The following is an 18,092-nucleotide window of genomic DNA, read 5'->3' as shown; positions in this document are numbered from 1 at the left end:
GAATAGAAGTGGGTCTTCAAGCGAGACTTAAAGACTGAGAGTGTGGGAGCCTGCCGGACACTCAGTGGCAACTCATTCCACAGTCGTGGACCTGCAACAGAGAAAGCCCTGTCACCTCTGAGCTTACGACGGGTTTCTGGGACTGAGAGAAGCATCTGGTCTGCTGACCTCAGAGAGCGCGGTGGGACATATGGCTGCAGAAGATCAGTGAGATAGGATGGGGCGGAACTGTTCAGTGATTTAAAAACATACATGAGAATTTTGAATTGGATCTGAAGGTGAATGGGTAGCCAGTGCAGGGAGGCCAAAACTGGCGTGATGTGCTCTCTATAGCCTGTACCAGTTAAAAATCGGGCTGCAGCATTTTGGACCAGTTGTAGACGAGCAATGGAGGACTGACTGATTCCAAACAGAAGTGAATTGCAGTAATCAAGCCTAGATGTTATGAAGGCGTGGATCACTGTCTCAAGGTTCTTTTTGGAGAGTATAGGCTTCAGCTTAGACAGCCGTCTCAGCTGAAAAAAACAGGATTTGACCATCATGTTTACGTGACTGTTGAGTTTTAAGGACGGGTCCATTATCACCCCCAGATTAGTCACCTTTTGTTTCTCTAGCGGGGCTAGAGAGAAAAGGTCAATGTCATGGTTCATGAGTGAGCCACTGGGATGGAACAGCATGACTTCAGACTTCTTCTCATTGAAGCTTAAGAAGTTTAAAGCCATCCAGTCCCGGATGTCAGCCAGGCAGTCAAGAAGAGGCTGAATAGAGCGTGTGCCTCTGTGCCTCAGGGGGAAGTAAATTTGGCAATCATCGGTGTAGAAATGAAAGGGTATGTCGTGTTTGCGGAAGATAGCACCTAGTGGCAGCAGGTATAAAGAAAAGAGAAGGGGACCGAGGATGGACCCCTGCGGTACCCCCCACTGGAGCGCTGTCGATGCTGAACTAGAATCTTTGATATTGACACAGAAGGTTCTGTCAGAGAGGTAGGACCCAAACCATTTAAGGGCTGACCCTGTGATGCCCACCCACTGCTCCAGTCTAGAAATGAGGATATTGTGGTCGATGGTGTCAAAAGCAGATGTAAGGTCCAATAGGACAAGCAGCACAGAATCACCTGCGTCTGTGGAAATGAAAATGTCATTAAAAACCTTCAGTAGAGCAGTTTCAGTGCTATGGCGAGATTTGAAGCCAGATTGGAATAACTCTAGGATAGCGTGATCCCCCAAAAACTGTTTCAACTGAGACTCCACAATTTTTTCCAGTAGTTTAGAGGTGAATGGGAGTCTGGAGACAGGCCGGAAGTTGGACATGACTGAGGGGTCAAGGTTAGGTTTTTTTCAGGAGGGGCTGGACAGCAGCATGTTTAAAAGTCTTTGGCACCACACCTGAGGATAAACTGCTATTCAGAATAGCGAGGATAAAAGGACCCAGGGTAGGAAAAACTTCCTTTAGTAGTCGAGGGGGGACCACATCAAAGGGGGAACCAGATGGTTTCATGCTGCACATTACCTGCTCCAGAGAAGACAGAGAGATGGGCTCAAAGTGGTCAAACACAGCCACACACTGAGAAGGGATGGACAGATCATGAGCTGGTGGAGAAATGAGTGCCCGGGTGTTTGCCACTTTTTCTAAAAAGAAATGGAGGAAGTTTTCACACAGCTCAGTTGAGGCTTCCAGAGGTGAAGGCTCACTGAGGTGTAGAACTGAGTTCAGGGTGGAGAAAATAACTCGGGGTTTGTGGGAATTGGAGACAATTGAGAAGAATTTACATTTGGCAGCTTTAACGGTATTCTGATAGTGACGCCAACTCTCCCTTAACATTTGAAAAGACACCTGGAGCCTGTCCTTCCGCCACTTTCGTTCAGCTTTGCGACACTGCCGCCTAACGGCTCGCGTGACGTCATTCAGCCAAGGCTCTGATCTAAGTTTTGTTTTTCTGGTCTTAAGGGGAGCAACACGGTCCAGAACATTTAAACAGGCAGAGTTGAACTGAGAGGTTAGCTCCTCAGTGGTAGGAGACACCGGGAACTGTTCGATCCTCTCAGAATTAAAACCTTCATTAAAACGAGCAGCAGTGAAACGGTTAATGGAACACGTACGTGCAGGAACGCGCGTCTTAGCAGTAGGACAAGGGGGGGTGAAGTCAAACAATACAGGCATGTGATCTGAAAAAACATTGACACCGATTTTCAAATTAGAAACAGAGACATTGCGTGTTAAAACGAGGTCCAGCGTGTGACCGTGTTCTTGGGTGGGGCCGCTCACCTGCTGAGCTAAATTAAAAGAGTCCAATAAATCTAGAAAGTCCTTCACTAAGGGCTTCTCCTGACAACACACATGCAAATTAAAGTCACCAATAAACAAAAAGTGAGTGTATCTCTGAGTGATATCAGCCAAAAAGTCAGAGAATTCATTTATGAAGTCCTTAGAACGAGGTGGGCGGTAGATGAGCGCACACAGGACCGGAGGAGAGTGTCCAAGTTCAAAGGCGCTCAGCTCGAAGCTGGCGCGGGACACCGGGATGGACAACTGTTTACAGGCAAAGTTTGCTTTAAAAACTGTTAATAATCCCCCCCCGCGCCGACCTGATGGCCGCGGGGCATTGAAACACAGACAGTCCGGGGGTAGTAGTTCCACCAAGGCACTGGACTCACCATCAGAAATCCAAGATTCCGTGACGAACAGAAAATCCAACTCCTCATCTTTAAAAAAGTCATTGAGGATAAACGTCTTGTTGGAAACAGACCTTGCGTTGATTAAACACATCCTGATATTGTCCGACACAGGCACAGCCGTGGATGGAGACGCGCGCGCCAGCGGGCGCAGGTTATGAAGAACAGCTCCTCCTGGTCTGCTGGTGAGGCGCACAGGTAAACAACTCCAGGTGTTCACATGGACTGAGCGCGCGGGCAGCTGGCCAGCAGCCGGGCCCCGGGAGCACCACGGGTCAGAGAGGAGATGATCAGATCCAGAGCGAGTCCTGATAGAATAATCCACTCTTTGCCTCAGTTTCACCAAAATCTCTGCACGCTTCCCACGACGTCTGCAACGTTTCCTCCATGGAGAAAGGCCAGGGTCACGCAGAAGGAACGCAGGAATCTCAGATAGGACCGGTGGGGGAGAGTGCTGGCCGCTGTTCAAAAACTCCGCAGGAATTTCAGCAAAAGTACGGAGCTCCAAAAGTGCCCGACGATCATACTGAAAATATGACTCGGCACACTGCACAAACCATTGTAAAAATAACAAAAATGAAATACAAGCAGAGAGAGAGAGACGGGCAGCCCTACACACCGGCGCCATCTTGGAGCTCTTCATTTAGACATAAACAACACTCCTGAAACATCTCCTACCATGTTGTGGGACTGTGCAAAAGCCTATTTAAGAGGCAGTATCATTTCCTACACAACAGCAAAAAAAAAAAAAAAAAAGCAGCAAAACAGAAAGACTAAAGCCCCTTATCCACAGGGCCCTTTGGTACTCCTATGTAACTAGTTGTGGCCGATTGCGTGTTTTATCCACAATGCCTTTAGCGGTGGAACCCACCCCATTTTTGGGACCTAATTCTCTGAGGTCCCAGGTCTGGTTCTTGTAGGGTCTAGATGTGACATCAGTGCACTGTAGGTCACTGATTGGTCAGGGGGCGTATTCATTGGTGGAGGGCGGAGATTCAGTCTTCCACCGGAAATCACAATCCGCCATTTTCTTTTTCACCCGCATAACAGAGAACAAGTAATCGGAGGAGCTTATTTTGGAATATTTTATAAGGTAAAACAAATAATCATGGCACAACCGTGGTCGAATGCTGAAGTTCAGGCATTTCTCTGTTTGCTGGCCGATGAACAAGTGCAGCGCGAGCTAGATGGAACGAAACGAAAAGATTTTTCAAGAGGTGTCTGCGCAGATGGCGGTGCAGGGCTTCCATCGCACACCAAAGCAAAGAGGAAAGCTTAAAAAACTAAAAAGCGATTACAAAACGATTAAGGACCACAACGGTAGGAGTGGAGCAAACAGAAGAAACTGGAAGTGGTTTGTACAAATGGATGCCATTTACGGCAAACGCCCAGCCAACAAAGGGAGGGAGAGTGGCCTAGACACGACCACTGCTCTTCTGGAATCTATAGTTGATGGTGAGTGTATTTTATTTACTTTAAGCATATTTCCTTTTCCTCATGCAACCGTTTCTTTGCGTTTTCTGAAAGTACTCTGAACAAACGAGGCTGACGCGGTTAAGTCGTCATTAGTTAGCATCATTGCTAATTGTACTCTGTTGCTGTTTTTCCACTCTTATTTTGATGCAGAAAGTCCCACTGAACATGAAGGTTCGCCAGATTCTGCTTTTGACTGTCCAATCCTCCTCGCTTCTGACCCTTCCCGACCACACCAGCTCCGAGTACATCCACGCCACCGGGCACATGCACGCCACCGAGTACATCTACACCACCGGGCACATCCACGCCACCGGGCACATGCACGCCACCGGGCAACACGCAGCAGAGCGGCACCAAACAGCACCCGTTACTAGGTAAGAAGAAGCAACAATCGTGTTTAACATCACATTGATCATGTTGATATGAATGTTGTTTTGTTTTTGTTGTAAAACACCTTGCATGTATTCAAACTACTTGTTTATTCAGTTGTAATGTATAAATGTTAAATTTAATTGTTCATTTATTACTTAAACTTTCATTTATGAAGTTTATTATTGAAATTAAACAGGGTGTAGTGATTTTTGTTCAGATTAACGATGCTCTGTTCTTTTTCTAAATTAGCACAAACCGTTGTAAATGACTACATGTAGTTTATTTATGCCCACCTGCTTACTATCATTAAAGTACTAGACTGCTTTATGAACAGAATCATTTCTGATCTTGTGAACAAACACCTTTTGAAATTAGCAGGAACTTTAATGTAAATAATTTATTTAAAAACTCTACCTGTACTTCATCATCTAACAGCCATTTTCTTGTGTGTTATTCCTAGGCAATAGAAAGCGCAGATCAACAAGTGCAGCAGAGAGCTTTGTTTCTGCACATACAGAACAAGAGGAGATGAACCGGAAGCAGAGAGAGGAACACTTCCATTTTATTTGTGAGGATGCCAAAAAGGCAAGGCAAGAAGAAGCTGCGGAGAGGCAACGCCAAGCTGCAGCAGCGAGGAAGCAGGAGAAATCAATTAGGAGGGAGGAGATGGCCTTGAGGAGAGAGGAAGCAGATGTTCGTAGAGAGGAAGCAGCACAGCGAAGGCAGGAGGCTGAACAGAGTGCTGCTTTCAATCAGGCACTCCTTGGGGTGCTGGAATCCATTGCCCGTTCCATGGCAAACAGACATGTTTAAAAATATTTAGAGTAGATCATAGTTGATCTATAGAAATGTAGATCCTGCAAGGTAAGCCCACAAATAGCCAAACATGTAGCTTGTTAAGTTTGCATATATAATTAGTGTATAATTGTTTTTTTTGTACATGTCTTTATTTCTAATAAAAGAAACATTTTCAAGTCTTGAGCTTCCATCTGATCATCAAAAGTGAAGTGCTTACAGTGTTTTTTTACGTCCATAGTGTAGATAAGTGAAGTAATTGTTTTTACCTGTAACAATGCTGCTGAAGATTCTCAGTTATCCTTGACACGGCAAATCCCCCCCAAAAAAGATAAAAACAAAACCACAGGACTTTTTTTTAAACTGAAGACGTTTCGCTAATCATCCGAGGAGCACTCACAATTCAATGAAAAAAGGAATCTGGGATTAAAGTTATAAAGCTGTGGTGTTCTGTAAGCTTGCTGGAGATTGATCTGCATGTGTCAGTCTCCATAATACAAGCTTACGGCACACCACAGCTTTATAACTTGAATCACACTCCTCGTTTCATTAAATTGAGAAAGAGCCTCGGATGAGAAGTGATACATCTTCAGTTACAAATAAAGTCCAGGTTTTTTATTTATGTATTTTTTTTGGTTTTATCTGTAATGAGTACTGAAAAACGTAACCATAATACAGAATGTCCATGTGTTGTAAATGAACATTGCAGTGGAGTTAAAAAGGTGTAGGACTTGTGTAATCTACGTTTACAATGATCCTCATTCAGGAGGTTTTCAGTCATTGCATGTCAAACACCTCGGCCATGATGTCCATCCTGTGGATCCAGCAGCTTCTGCATCTTTTTCACCCAAGGTCAAAAATTCTCTCCACGACTTTCACTGTGGTACAAACGAGCACTAACTTAATATTACTTAACAGCACTTCAATCATGAAGATAATTTGAGACAGCTTAATTTAAAGAGCTGCGTGGTAAGCATAAGCTCTGAAAGAGTTGTTAAATATCAAATCAAATGTAGGTTATTATGTAATGTACGTAATATATATATATATATATATATATATATATATATATATATATATATATTATATACATACATACATATATACAAATCAAATTACAAAAAGACTTTATTAATCCCAGAGGGAAATGAAATGTAACTCATCATCCTGGTTTCATTAAAGAGTTGTTCTAGATGCTGATGGCTGGGCAGGAAGGATCTCTTGTAGCGTCTGTCTTACAAGGGATCTGAAGAAGTCTCTGGCTGAAGACATATATATATATATAAATATTAAAATAGATTAATGTATATATGCATAAACAAATATAAAGTTCTTGTTGTAGGTTTTGGTTCTTTGTTAAAAACAAAAATTAAAGAGTAAAAGAGTTTTTCTAAAACTACAGCCACTAAAAAACGCAGCATATGTGATAGAAGCACAGCAGCAGTGTTTGTTTTGCCATTTTTACACGAACCTGGTAATAAGACATGTCTGTACATTAAACAAACAAGAATAATTATTAATCCATGTTTATTTTCAAATCAACACTTTAACGTTCACTTGTATCTAAGGAAGGCTGGGGAGGTAAAAAAAGATTAAGGGGTGGAATTAGGATAAGTTACAGCTCATGAGGTACTCCATCAGAGCATCTCTGACACCTCGGCCCTGCTCTCCATCTTGCGGGACAGAGACCAGGACGGGCTGTGCGGCTGGTTCTGCTTCAAGTTCATCGAGGTCATCCATTTTGGTTGTGTGTTGTTTTCCAGCTCTTCTTCTAATACATGTTAGTGGTGCTTAGAAAAGAGCTTAATGTAGCACTACCTCCACCAGCTGGTAAGGTGCGTTGATAATAATAATCCGCCCACTAGAGGTGAACAATCCGCCCACTAAACGGGAACTATAGGCAAAGTGGAGACAGAAAAATAGAGGTCCCACCAGAACCGGACACAACAGGCTACAACAAGAACCAGACCTGTGGATACCAGGCTTTAGAAGACAGAATTAGGGATCTGGAAGACCAACATAAAAAGTGTGGAGCATCCAATATTCTGAATGATTTGAACACAACCCACAGAGAGCTTCAAGATCTACTATCAGAAAAAATTGAAGGTAATCTTTGTTTTGCTAAACAACAATATTATGAACACGGTAATAGAGCAAGCAGACTTTTGGCCTTCCGACTTAAAAAACAACAGTCCTCAAATGTAGTTCAAAAGCTAAAATCGGGCAATAAATCCATCCTAAAACCAAATGGTAAATGGACTGTACTTATATAGCGCCTTTCTATCTGATCAAGATTCTCAAAGCACTTTACAACAATCTGTGCCACATTTACCCATTCATAAAGCTCTATACTAGATCTCTACAAAGATAATTGAACAAATCATGCTAAAGCGACTAATCAGAGCTTTATCACATTCATACATTGATGGGACACACATCAGAGGCAATGAGGGGTTCAGTGTCTTAGGGACACTTCGGCATGTGACTGCTGGTGGATTCGAACCCCCAACTACTGCATTGGAGGACGACTGCTCTAACCACTCAGCCACAGCGGCCCTAAACCAAAAGAAATAGCTGAAGCTTTTGCAGATTTTTACAAGGTTTTATATTGAGACACTGATACCTGCTGTGATGAGAATAGAATTGCTAATTATTTACAAAATATAAATGTCTCTGAATTATCTGATATGGTAGATAAACAATTAGATGAACTGATTCGAGAAGGAGAAATCAAAAAAGCTATTTTATCCCTTAAAAATAATAAGTGTCCTGGTCTGGATGGTTTCATAAATTAGTTCTATAAATGTTTCACAGATAGTTACTCCACTTTTACAGGAAGCATATTGCCATTCTTTAGAAACTAAAACAATGGCACCATCCTAGTCTAATGCAACAATAGTTGTATTGCAAAAAGAAGGTAAGGACCCCACTGACCATGGATCATATAGACCATTATCTATGCTCAATGGGGACATACGTATTTTGACAGGTATTCTGGCTAGACGCTTAAACAGCATAATAACTCAAATCATATATCCAGATCAAACCGGGTTTATTGCTGGGAGGCATTATGGAAATAATTTACGTCGTTTATTAAATATTATATCTCACCAAGAAGAAAATAAAGCTATGACAGCTGTAATATATCTGGATGCCGAAAGGCTTTTGATCATGTGTCATGGAAATACCTTATTCAAATGTTAGAGGTTTAAATTCGGACCCAAGTTTGTAAATTGGATAAATTATACTCATCCCCACAAGCGGCTGTGAGAGTTAATGGCTTCAGGTCGGCTAGTTTCAAGCTGGAGCTTGGATGTAGGCAGGGGTGTCCATTGTCACTCCTGTTGTTTGCAATTAGCATTGAGCCATTGGCCCAACTCATTAGGGACAATGATGAAATCAAAGGGATTTTGACTGGTACAGAGGAACATAAAATATCTCGTTACACAGATGATGTCTTTCTGTATCTGTCCGATCCTACATTATCAATACCACATTTGAAAGAAATGATTTCTGAGTAATGGTATTTTGCTGGAAATAAAATAAACATTGATAAGACCGAGGCAATGGATGTCGATTGCAATATCTCACTAGGGGTAAAACAACAAAGCAGCTTTAGGTTGCCTAGAGAAGACATTAAATACCTAGGCAACAATATCCCTCTTTCATTAAATGATTTGTACCATGCCAACTACAGTAAAACACTGGATATAATTAAGAAAACCCTAGAGCGGTGGTCAATCTTGCCCTTGTCTCGTTTAGGTCGCATTGAAACCATTCATATGAATCTTTTGCCAAGATTATTGTACCTGTTCCAAATGTTACCATTTGGTATACCAAAATCCACGTTCACTGAATTGGATAGAATGATATCAAAATTCATTTGGCAGAGCAAGCTCCCTCACAAAAAATATAAAACACTTCAGAGAACCCAGGCAGAAGGGGGTCTTGATCTTCCCATTTTAAAATACTACTTCTGGGCTGTCTAGTTAAAGCCTTTAATCTCATGGATCCAGGAGGATTCTCACACAAGATGGCTGAGCATTGAACAAATGAAGTGCTCTGAATCGATAAAGGTATTGCCATTTTTAGATATTCCAATAAAGGAACTGCCACTGTGGACTAGAACTACACAACATATGGAACAAAGTAAGAGTTGATTTTAAGTTGCCAAGAGGCTTATCTATATTAACAAGTATTGGACATATTAAATCCTTCACTCCCAATTTCTTAGACAAAATTTTTTCAAAATGGGCTGAACAGGGCCTCACGTTCCTACATCAGTTAGTCAATAGGAACAACCTCATGTCATTCGAAGAATTATGCAGGCAATTTCATCTCCAAAAAAGTGATTTCTTCAGATATTTACAGTTGCACTCATTCTTGACTACACACAAGGACTGGGAAAGAGTACTAAACCCCACGATAATTGAGAACTTACTTATTCAATTCCTTTTTTTTCTCCCTTGTCCTGTCCGGCATTGTGGCACTCAGAATTATTGTCTGAGTGTCAAAGTGATACCCAACAGATTTACTTTCACAAGCAGAGTATTATGGCTGGCATTAATGCTCTGCTTGATATATAAATAAAACTTTATTAGAATTTGCTTTGGGTTTGTTTCAGATGTAATGGACATGGGGATGAAAAACAAAGAAGATGACAAAGCAGAAAAGTGAGAGAAGAGTTAAAAGGTAAAGAAGGAGATAGGAATAGAGGAGAGAGAGAGGGATAAATAGAACACAAATCAACATCATTGAAGTCTGCCTCTAGACCTGCGGAAAAAAAACAAGACAAAACCGTGAAACCACAACAACAAACAACATATATAATGATACTTACAACATCATTAGAAAGTATTTTATACAGTACATGGTAATACAAGATGTATTTAGTAGCCTCCACAACCCAACTGAGTGTGTATCTGATAAACACCTGTGTGAGCATGCTTGTCACTATAAGGTTTCTCCATAAAAATGTTCAACAGTGGGTGTGGGGACCCACAGACCCATCCCCACAGGACATGATGATAACACAGGGAAGACCGGAGCCACAGACACACAGTGGTCCCCAAGCCCGGTGCTCCGGGAGTCCCCCAACAGGGACACCCGCACCCCCCAGATAGAGAAGCAAAGGGAAGCCCCAGGAGATCCCCTGCAACCACAATGCAGAAACCCCAGGAGGCTGCAGTGACGAGTCCACAGGCCCCGCCAGCAACCCGCCCCTTCAGAGTAGATCCAGCCATGGACACCGAGCCCGGAGTCCCGAGGTCATACCACCCCCCAACAGAAACCCGACAGAGCCAGGGCACCCAGGCCCCGGCAGGCAGCCACCAGGACGGGCCAGCACACACCCCACAACCCAGCCCCAGATGTCGAGAGCCACCAATGCACCGGCGGCAGGGGTCCCACCACCGGAGGGGAGCACGATAGGGGGAAGTAGACCCCACATTAAATGGGGGGCCCAAATTGATCCAAGAGAGGGGACCACCTAAAACCCAACCCGAGACATAAACAGGCACACAGAGACAGCCTGACAGAGCCTCTGTCGGGCTGCACTTATTCAATTCCAAAACGGTGAAGGGGATAAGAAATTGATAGAAAAGTTATATAAGGTGTTTCTTTCCATGAATTTCAATGAACCCACTCAGATACAACAAAGATGGGATGCAGAGACGGCCAAAGTGATTCCTGATGAAACATGGGAAGGTGCTTGGACTCAAGTTACAAACTCAAATATGTGGCGGGAATATAAATGGAAAATCATCAGTAGATATTTCAGGACCCCAGATGTAGTTGCTAAGATAGATCCTAAAGTACCAAGCTTGTGTTGGAGAAACTGCGGCTCAGCTGTGCCCAGTCACACACACACATCTTTTGGTCATGCCCCAAACTACAACATTTTTGGGATGATGTGTACAAGGCTTTAAAGCAGATCTTTCAGGAGGTTATACCAAAGGATGTAATGGTTGCAGTGCTCGGTATTACCCCAGTTGGGTTGCAAGGACAAACCAAATTATATATTTTAAATGTTCTTTTTACAGCAGCCCTGAAATGCAAAAAAAATAAATGGATGCAATTGGAGCCACCCTCCTACAGCTTCTGGGTTCATAAAGTAAGGTAATTGTACCAAATGGAAAAGATAACATATTCATTAAGACTTCAAAGAGCTACTTTTGATCTGCGCTAGAGACCAGCGGGTACTCAACTCGTGAAGATGAGTGGGTCTTGTTTGCATGGTTGGATGAGCTCTGCCCATGTGAATGGATACCTGCATGATAGTGGGCTTATCTAGGTGGGTGAATGAGATGGCCCTACAATCTAAAGTGGATTTTTTGATTGTATGATGACTGTGAAACTACAAATGTGATGCTGAAATTGTAAAATATGCTGAGATTTTAAATCTATGGAAAAATTCACACTTTCAACACTTATGTTAATTACTGCTGATGTATGACTATGTAATTGCTCTGTAAAAAAATCACTTGCAATTCTCCAGTCTGTAATGTGCTAACAACAAAGCAATATAAAAATGAATAGGTAGAAGATTAAATCAAATTCAATGCATTTCCTAAAGACTAAATGGAAGAAGCAAAAAAAAACAAACAAAAAAAAAAAACAGGAGCAGTGCAGGAGTGGGAGTGATTCTGAATGGGAGCAAGATGGGAGCAGGAGTAATGTTACCAGGAGTGGGACAGGACAGGACAGGATTTTTTTTCTGTGGGACCACGACAGGACAGGAGTGAAAATCTTCTCCCGTGTCATTCTCTAGTCTCCACCCCCACTTCAACAAAACTCCCGAAAGAGATGAGCGCCCTGCCAAGGCAAGTGACCTAGGGTTTATACTGAAGGTTGTGTAATTTTGTATCCAGAGGTTTTGCAAAATACTAATTAAACTTAGTTGATGTGTGACCTATTTTCCAGAAAAATACTGGGCAGTACAGGAGCACCTCAGTGGTAGGGAGGCTGAAGAGGCTGAGTAGTCTCTCAATAAAAATTGGTTGGATGGTGCAACACAAACTAGCTTCAGGGAAACACCAAAGAGACTAAAGAAATGGTGTTAAGACTTCTGGCGGTACCCCTCTCCTCCACAGCTTGTGTACTTCAGGATGTGCCTGGAAAACCTTCAAAGATCTGGGAGCCATCCTGAACTCAAACCATGTCACCTTTTGATGCAGAGGAGCAGCGGCTCTATTCCAAGCTTAAAGTGAACCCAGCATCCCCCACAAAATGACTTGCAGAACAGGATCAAAGGCTACTCTGCAAGGGTGACAAGCTGGTTCACTGGTTCATGACTCAGACTAAAGCCACACTGCTCCTCCTAAATTTGTGGTTGAGCAGAAAGTCAGATTGTCCTATTGATGCTTTATAAGCAAACTGAATTTCTCTATGACACAGCAGCTTATGGACACTGTCCCTTCTGGTGGAAGAGGCACATCATGAAAACCAGCAAAAAGATTCTGTCATGTCTGCCTTTGTGCCTAACCACCATAGGATTTTATGTTTCTTTGGTCCAGATCTTTTGTTTGGGATGTTGAAGTGTGCACACCTGTTTAAGCTACTTGTCTGATTTAGGATCATTTACGCTGGATAAGGAACGGTTGGTGAGTTAGGAGCTGAAAATAGTTCAACAATTGGAAAAATACTATGAGTTTGACATCCTACGCTTCAGAACTTGAGTTCCTCAGACACCCCTTACAAAAACAACAAATTACCTTTTGTCACAGATTCCTTGGAAGAGCGACCCACAGACAATCAAGCTCCCTGGGTCCGCACCCTGTCCCGCTTCCATCAACAGCAGCTTATTATAGTTGTTAGTGGGCATAGCTGAGTGACATTCTTGAGGAACAATTGGGGGGAGACAGTCTGGAGAGTCTAGGTGAGGGCCGGTCTTCACGTGCGACATCATCTCCAGGTCAGATGTCAGCTGGTACAGGTGATCAACTCCACCTACATACAGATGTCCTGCCTCCGAATCCAACAAGAGATGAGACAGAGGGGAGCCCTCAAGCTTAACCCACTGCATGGAAACGTCTGCAGGGTGGGAGTAAGAGAGTAGAACGACAAGGAGGAGAAGGAGGGCGAATGAGGTCATGGAGGAGGCCAACATGGCAGCTCCTCTTTACCTGCGACAAGAGAAAACAAAAAACACCACAGTAAGGACAAAAAGTGTCAAGTCAAGTCAACTTTATTTATAAAGTCTAAAACTCAACTGAGCTGAATACAGCACCTCAGACTGAGGAAGTCTCTCGGATGAGAGACGAAACGTTTCTACATTTTTTTGTTGTTTTGCTTTGTTTTGTTTTTTTGAATGTCCAGAGGACCAGATTTAACTTTTTTAGATTTTTCTACCTGGATTATTGAGCATGCATCAGGATATTTATTTATAAAGCCCATTTGAAACAGCAGCTGTTACCAACATTTTTAACAGTAAATTCAATGGGAGTAATTTAATGAAAAAAGTAACAATAAAAATAATGACAGTACTGAAAATTAATTGCAAGGATCAAAAGACAGACAGACAGGTCAGACTGGCCCCCCCCCTCTCGGTTTTCAAGTCCCATTTAAAAACCCACTACTATTCAGTATCTTTCAACACCAGATGATCTGTGTTTGATCCTGTATGCTCCACACTGGTTTGTCGTCATTATCTGCATCGTTTTTTTGTCTATATTCTGATTGACCTCATTTTGTATGTTGCTTTGTGTGTTACCTGTTGTTCTGTCTGTACAGCTCTTTGGTTGGCCTTGTAGCTGTTTTAAGTGCTTTATAAATAAAGTGGTATGGTATGGTATGGTATGGTATGGTAAAAGAAAAACATGTACAGTAGACCCTTGTTTATCGCAGGGGATCCGTACCCTGAAGCCCCGCGATAAGTGAAAAATTGCAAAGTAGGAATAGTAGAACAAATAGTTTATTGTAGTATTGATACATAGATTAAGGAATTTTAAAAACCTTCCCACACTCTTGCGATATTCTAAACAATGTTTCTAAACTCTAAACGCTCTAAAAGAGCACAGCATGTCATGATTCAGCTCCCTGCCTTCGCTGTTTTTTGTCACCTGCAAGCACTCTTGGCCACGCCCACTTCTCAGCTCTGCATGCAGAACAGCTGATCAGCTGCAGCAGGAAGTCTATCCTGCAGTATGAGATGCACAAAGATGTGGGAGGAAGCTTTTTATGCAGCTCTGTGCTACACAAATGTGCATCAGCTGCTAAATGAGGACTGAACTAGGCAAAAGGACCTTCTCCTACTCCGCTCCTGTTTCCTGGAATATCTTACAAAAAGATTTGAAGCTCTCGACCTTTGACCTCTCTAAGTGTCTTTAAGAATCTGTTGGAATCCTGGCAGGGACCAATGCAGACATGTTCCTGTTTTTAGTTTTCTACATTTGCCTTAGAATCTAGCTGTTTTTTGTTACCTTTTTCTTTTAGCCATCCTATTAGTTAAAAAAAACAAAAAAACTGTAGTATGACTTTTTATAACTGTTTATTGTTGTTGCTGTTGTCCATTGTTGTCATCATTCTTTGTTGAAATCAGGTCTCTCTTGTAAATGAGTCCTCGAGGCTCAATGGGATTTACCTGTCTAAATAAAGGTTGAATGAATAAATATTTTAAAATAATTAATTTTTAATTAAAATTATTAATTAAATTTAATTAAATTATATTAAATTATATTATTATTATTATTATTAGCCCCTCCATGGGCTGCCACCTTACCGTGGTGGAGGGGTTTGAGTGTCTCAATGACCCTAGGAGCTATGCTGTCAGGGGCTTTACGCCCCTAGTAGGGTCACCCATGGCAGACAGGTCCTAGGTGAGGGACCAGACAAAGTGCAGCCCAAAAACCCCTTTGATGAGAAAAATAAACGGACCTAATGTTCCCTTGCCCGGACGTGGGTCACCGGGGCCCCGCTCTGGAGCCAGGCCTGGAGGTGGGGCACGCGGGCGAGCGCCTGGTGGCCGGGCTTTTATCCATGGAGCTCGGCCGGGCACAGCCCGAAGAGGAGACGTGGGTCCCCCTACCCATGGGCTCACCACCTGTGGGAGGGGCCAAAGGGTTGGGTGGAATGTGGGATGGGTGGTGGCCGAGGGCGGGGACCCTGGCGGTCTGATCCTCGGCTACAGAAGTTGGCTATTGGGACGTGGAATGTCACCTCACCGGTGAGGAAGGAGCCCGAGCTGGTGTGTGAGGCTGAGAGGTTCCGAGAAATAGTCGGACTCACCTCTACGCATGGCTCTGGCTCTGGAACCAGTTTCCTTGAGAGGGGCTGGATACTCTTCCACTCTGGAGTTGCCCCTGGTGAGAGGCGCCGAGCAGGAGTGGGCATACTTATTGCCTCCCAACTTGGTGCCTGTGTGTTGGGGCTCATCCTGGTAAATGAGAGGATGGCCGCCCTCTGCCTACATGTGGGGGGACGGGTTCTGACTGTCGTTTGTGCTTATGCACCAAACGGCAGTTCAGATTATTCACCCTTTCTGGAGTCCTTGGAGGGGGTACTGGAAAGTGCACCTCCTGGGGACTCCCTTGTTCTGCTGGGGGACTTCAATGCTCATGTGGGCAATGACAGTGAGACCTGGAGGGGTGGGGTTGGGAGGAACGGCCCCCCTGATCTGAACCGGAGTGGTGTTCTGTTGTTGGACTTCTGTGCTCGTCATGGATTGTCAATAGCGAACACCTTGTTCAGGCATAAGGCTGTCCATATGTGCTCTTGGCACCAGGACACCCTAGGCCGCAGTTCGATGATCGATTTTGTCATTGTCTCATCTGATCTGCGGCCGCATGTCTTGGACACTCGGATGAAGAGAGGGGCGGAGCTGTCCACTGATCACTACCTGGTGGTGAGTTGGCTCCGATGGTGGGGGAGGATGCCGGTCAGACCTGGCAGACCCAAACGTATTGTGAGGGTTTGCTGGGAACGTCTGGCAGAGTCTCCTGTGAGACAGAGTTTTAACTCCCACCTCCGGGAGAACTTCGAACATGTTCCGAGGGAGGTGGGGGACATTGAGTCCGAGTGGACCATGTTTCGTGCCTCTATTGTCGAGGCGGCTTACCGGAGCTGCGGCAGCAAGGTTGTCGGTGCCTGTAGCGGCGGCAACCCTTGAATCCGATGGTGGACACCGTCGGTGAGGGATGCTGTCAGGCTGAAGAAGGAATCCTATCGGGCCTTTTTGGCCTGTGGGACCCCGGAAGCAGATGATGGGTACCGGCAGTTCAAGCGACATGCGGCTCGGGTGGTCACTGAGGCAAAAAACTCGGGCATGGGAGGAGTTCGGAGAGGCCATGGAGAATGACTTCCGCACGGCTTCGAGGCAATTCTGGTCCACCATCCGGCGTCTCGGGGGGGAAAGCGGTACGCCACCAACACTGTTTATAGTGGGAGTGGTGTGCTACTGACCTCAAATCGGGATGTTGTGGGTCGGTGGGCGAAATACTTTGAAGACCTCCTCAATCCCACCGGCACATCTTCCACTGAGGAAGCGGAGCCTGGGGGCTCTGGGTCGGGCCCTCCAATCTCTGGTGCTGAGGTCACCGAGGTAGTTAAAAAGCTCCTCAGTGGCAGGGCCCCAGGGGTGGATGAGATTCGCCCGGAGTTCCTTAAGGCTCTGGATGTTGTAGGGTTGTGTTGGCTTACGCGACTCTGCAATATTGCGTGGACATCGGGGGAAGTTCCCCTGGATTGGCAGACCAGGGTAGTGGTCCCCCTATTCAAAAAGGGGGAACCGTAGAGTGTGTTCCAACTACAGGGGAATCACGCTCCTAAGCCTCCCTGGTAAGGTCTACTCGGGGGTTCTGGAGAAGAGGGTCCCTCGGATAGTCGAACCTCGGATTCAGGAGGAGCAGTGTGGTTTTCGTCCTGGCCGTGGAACACTGGACCAGCTCTACACTCTCAGCAGGGTCCTGGAGGGTGCGTGGGAGTTTGCCCAACCGGTTTACATGTGCTTTGTGGACTTGGAGAAGGCGTTCGACCGCGTCCCTCGGGGAACCCTGTGGGGGGTACTCTGGGAATATGGGGTACCGGGACCTTTGATACGGGCTGTTAGGTCCCTGTATGACCGGTGTCAGAGCCTGGTCCGCATCGCCGGCAGTAAGTCGGGCTTGTTCCCTGTGAGAGTTGGACTCCGCCAAGGTTGCCCTTTGTCACCGATTCTGTTCATAACTTTTATGGACAGAATTTCTAGGCACAGCCAAGGTGTTGAGGGGATCCGTTTAGGTGGCCTTAGGATTGCGTCTCTGCTTTTTGCAGATGATGTGGTCTTATTGGCTTCATCAGATTGTGATCTACAGCTTTCACTGGAGCGGTTCGCAGCCGAATGCGACACGGCTGGGATGAAGATCAGTTCCTCCAAATCCGAGGCCATGGTCTTGAGCCGGAAAAGGGTAGAGTGCCCTCTCCGGGTCAGGGAGGAGGTCCTACCCCAAGTGGAGAAGTTTAAGTATCTTGGGGTCTTGTTCACGAATGAGGGAAAAATGGAGCGTGAGATCGATAGGTGGATAGGTGCAGTGTCAGCAGTGAAGCAGGCGCTGTACAGGTCTGTCGTGGTGAAGAGAGAGCTGAGTCAAAAGGCGAAGCTCTCAATTTAGCAATCGATCATTTAGCAGAGATTTAAAAACAGGAAATGAAGTGGCCTGCCTGACATGGGGGGGGGGGTATGGGGGGGGGGATTGTTTCAAATTTTAGGGTCCATGACTGAAAAAGCCCGATCTCCTCTGAGCTTCAATCTTGTTTAGGAACAGCCAAAAGCAGCTAGACAGATGATCTCACGGCCCGAGAAGG

The 18,092-nt window shown here is 44.6% G+C and overlaps 1 protein-coding gene across 1 annotated transcript in view; it reads right to left on the bottom strand.

Annotated features, from left to right (window-relative positions):
• The window catches only part of plxnb3 (plexin B3), a 68,470-nt gene extending 55,431 nt beyond the window's left edge, over positions 1-13,039 (bottom strand). The window contains exon 1 of the mRNA XM_037684612.1: positions 13,028-13,039. The gene's annotated coding sequence lies outside the window, so the exon portion shown is untranslated. The remainder of the gene's footprint in view (positions 1-13,027) is intronic.
• Positions 13,040-18,092: the final 5,053 nt, after the last annotated feature.

This window comes from Nematolebias whitei, chromosome 11 (assembly GCF_014905685.2).
Source record: "Nematolebias whitei isolate Nwh7 chromosome 11, NemWhi1, whole genome shotgun sequence".
In the NCBI taxonomy this organism is placed as follows: domain Eukaryota; kingdom Metazoa; phylum Chordata; class Actinopteri; order Cyprinodontiformes; family Rivulidae; genus Nematolebias; species Nematolebias whitei.
This window is presented reverse-complemented; position numbering and strand designations above follow the sequence as displayed.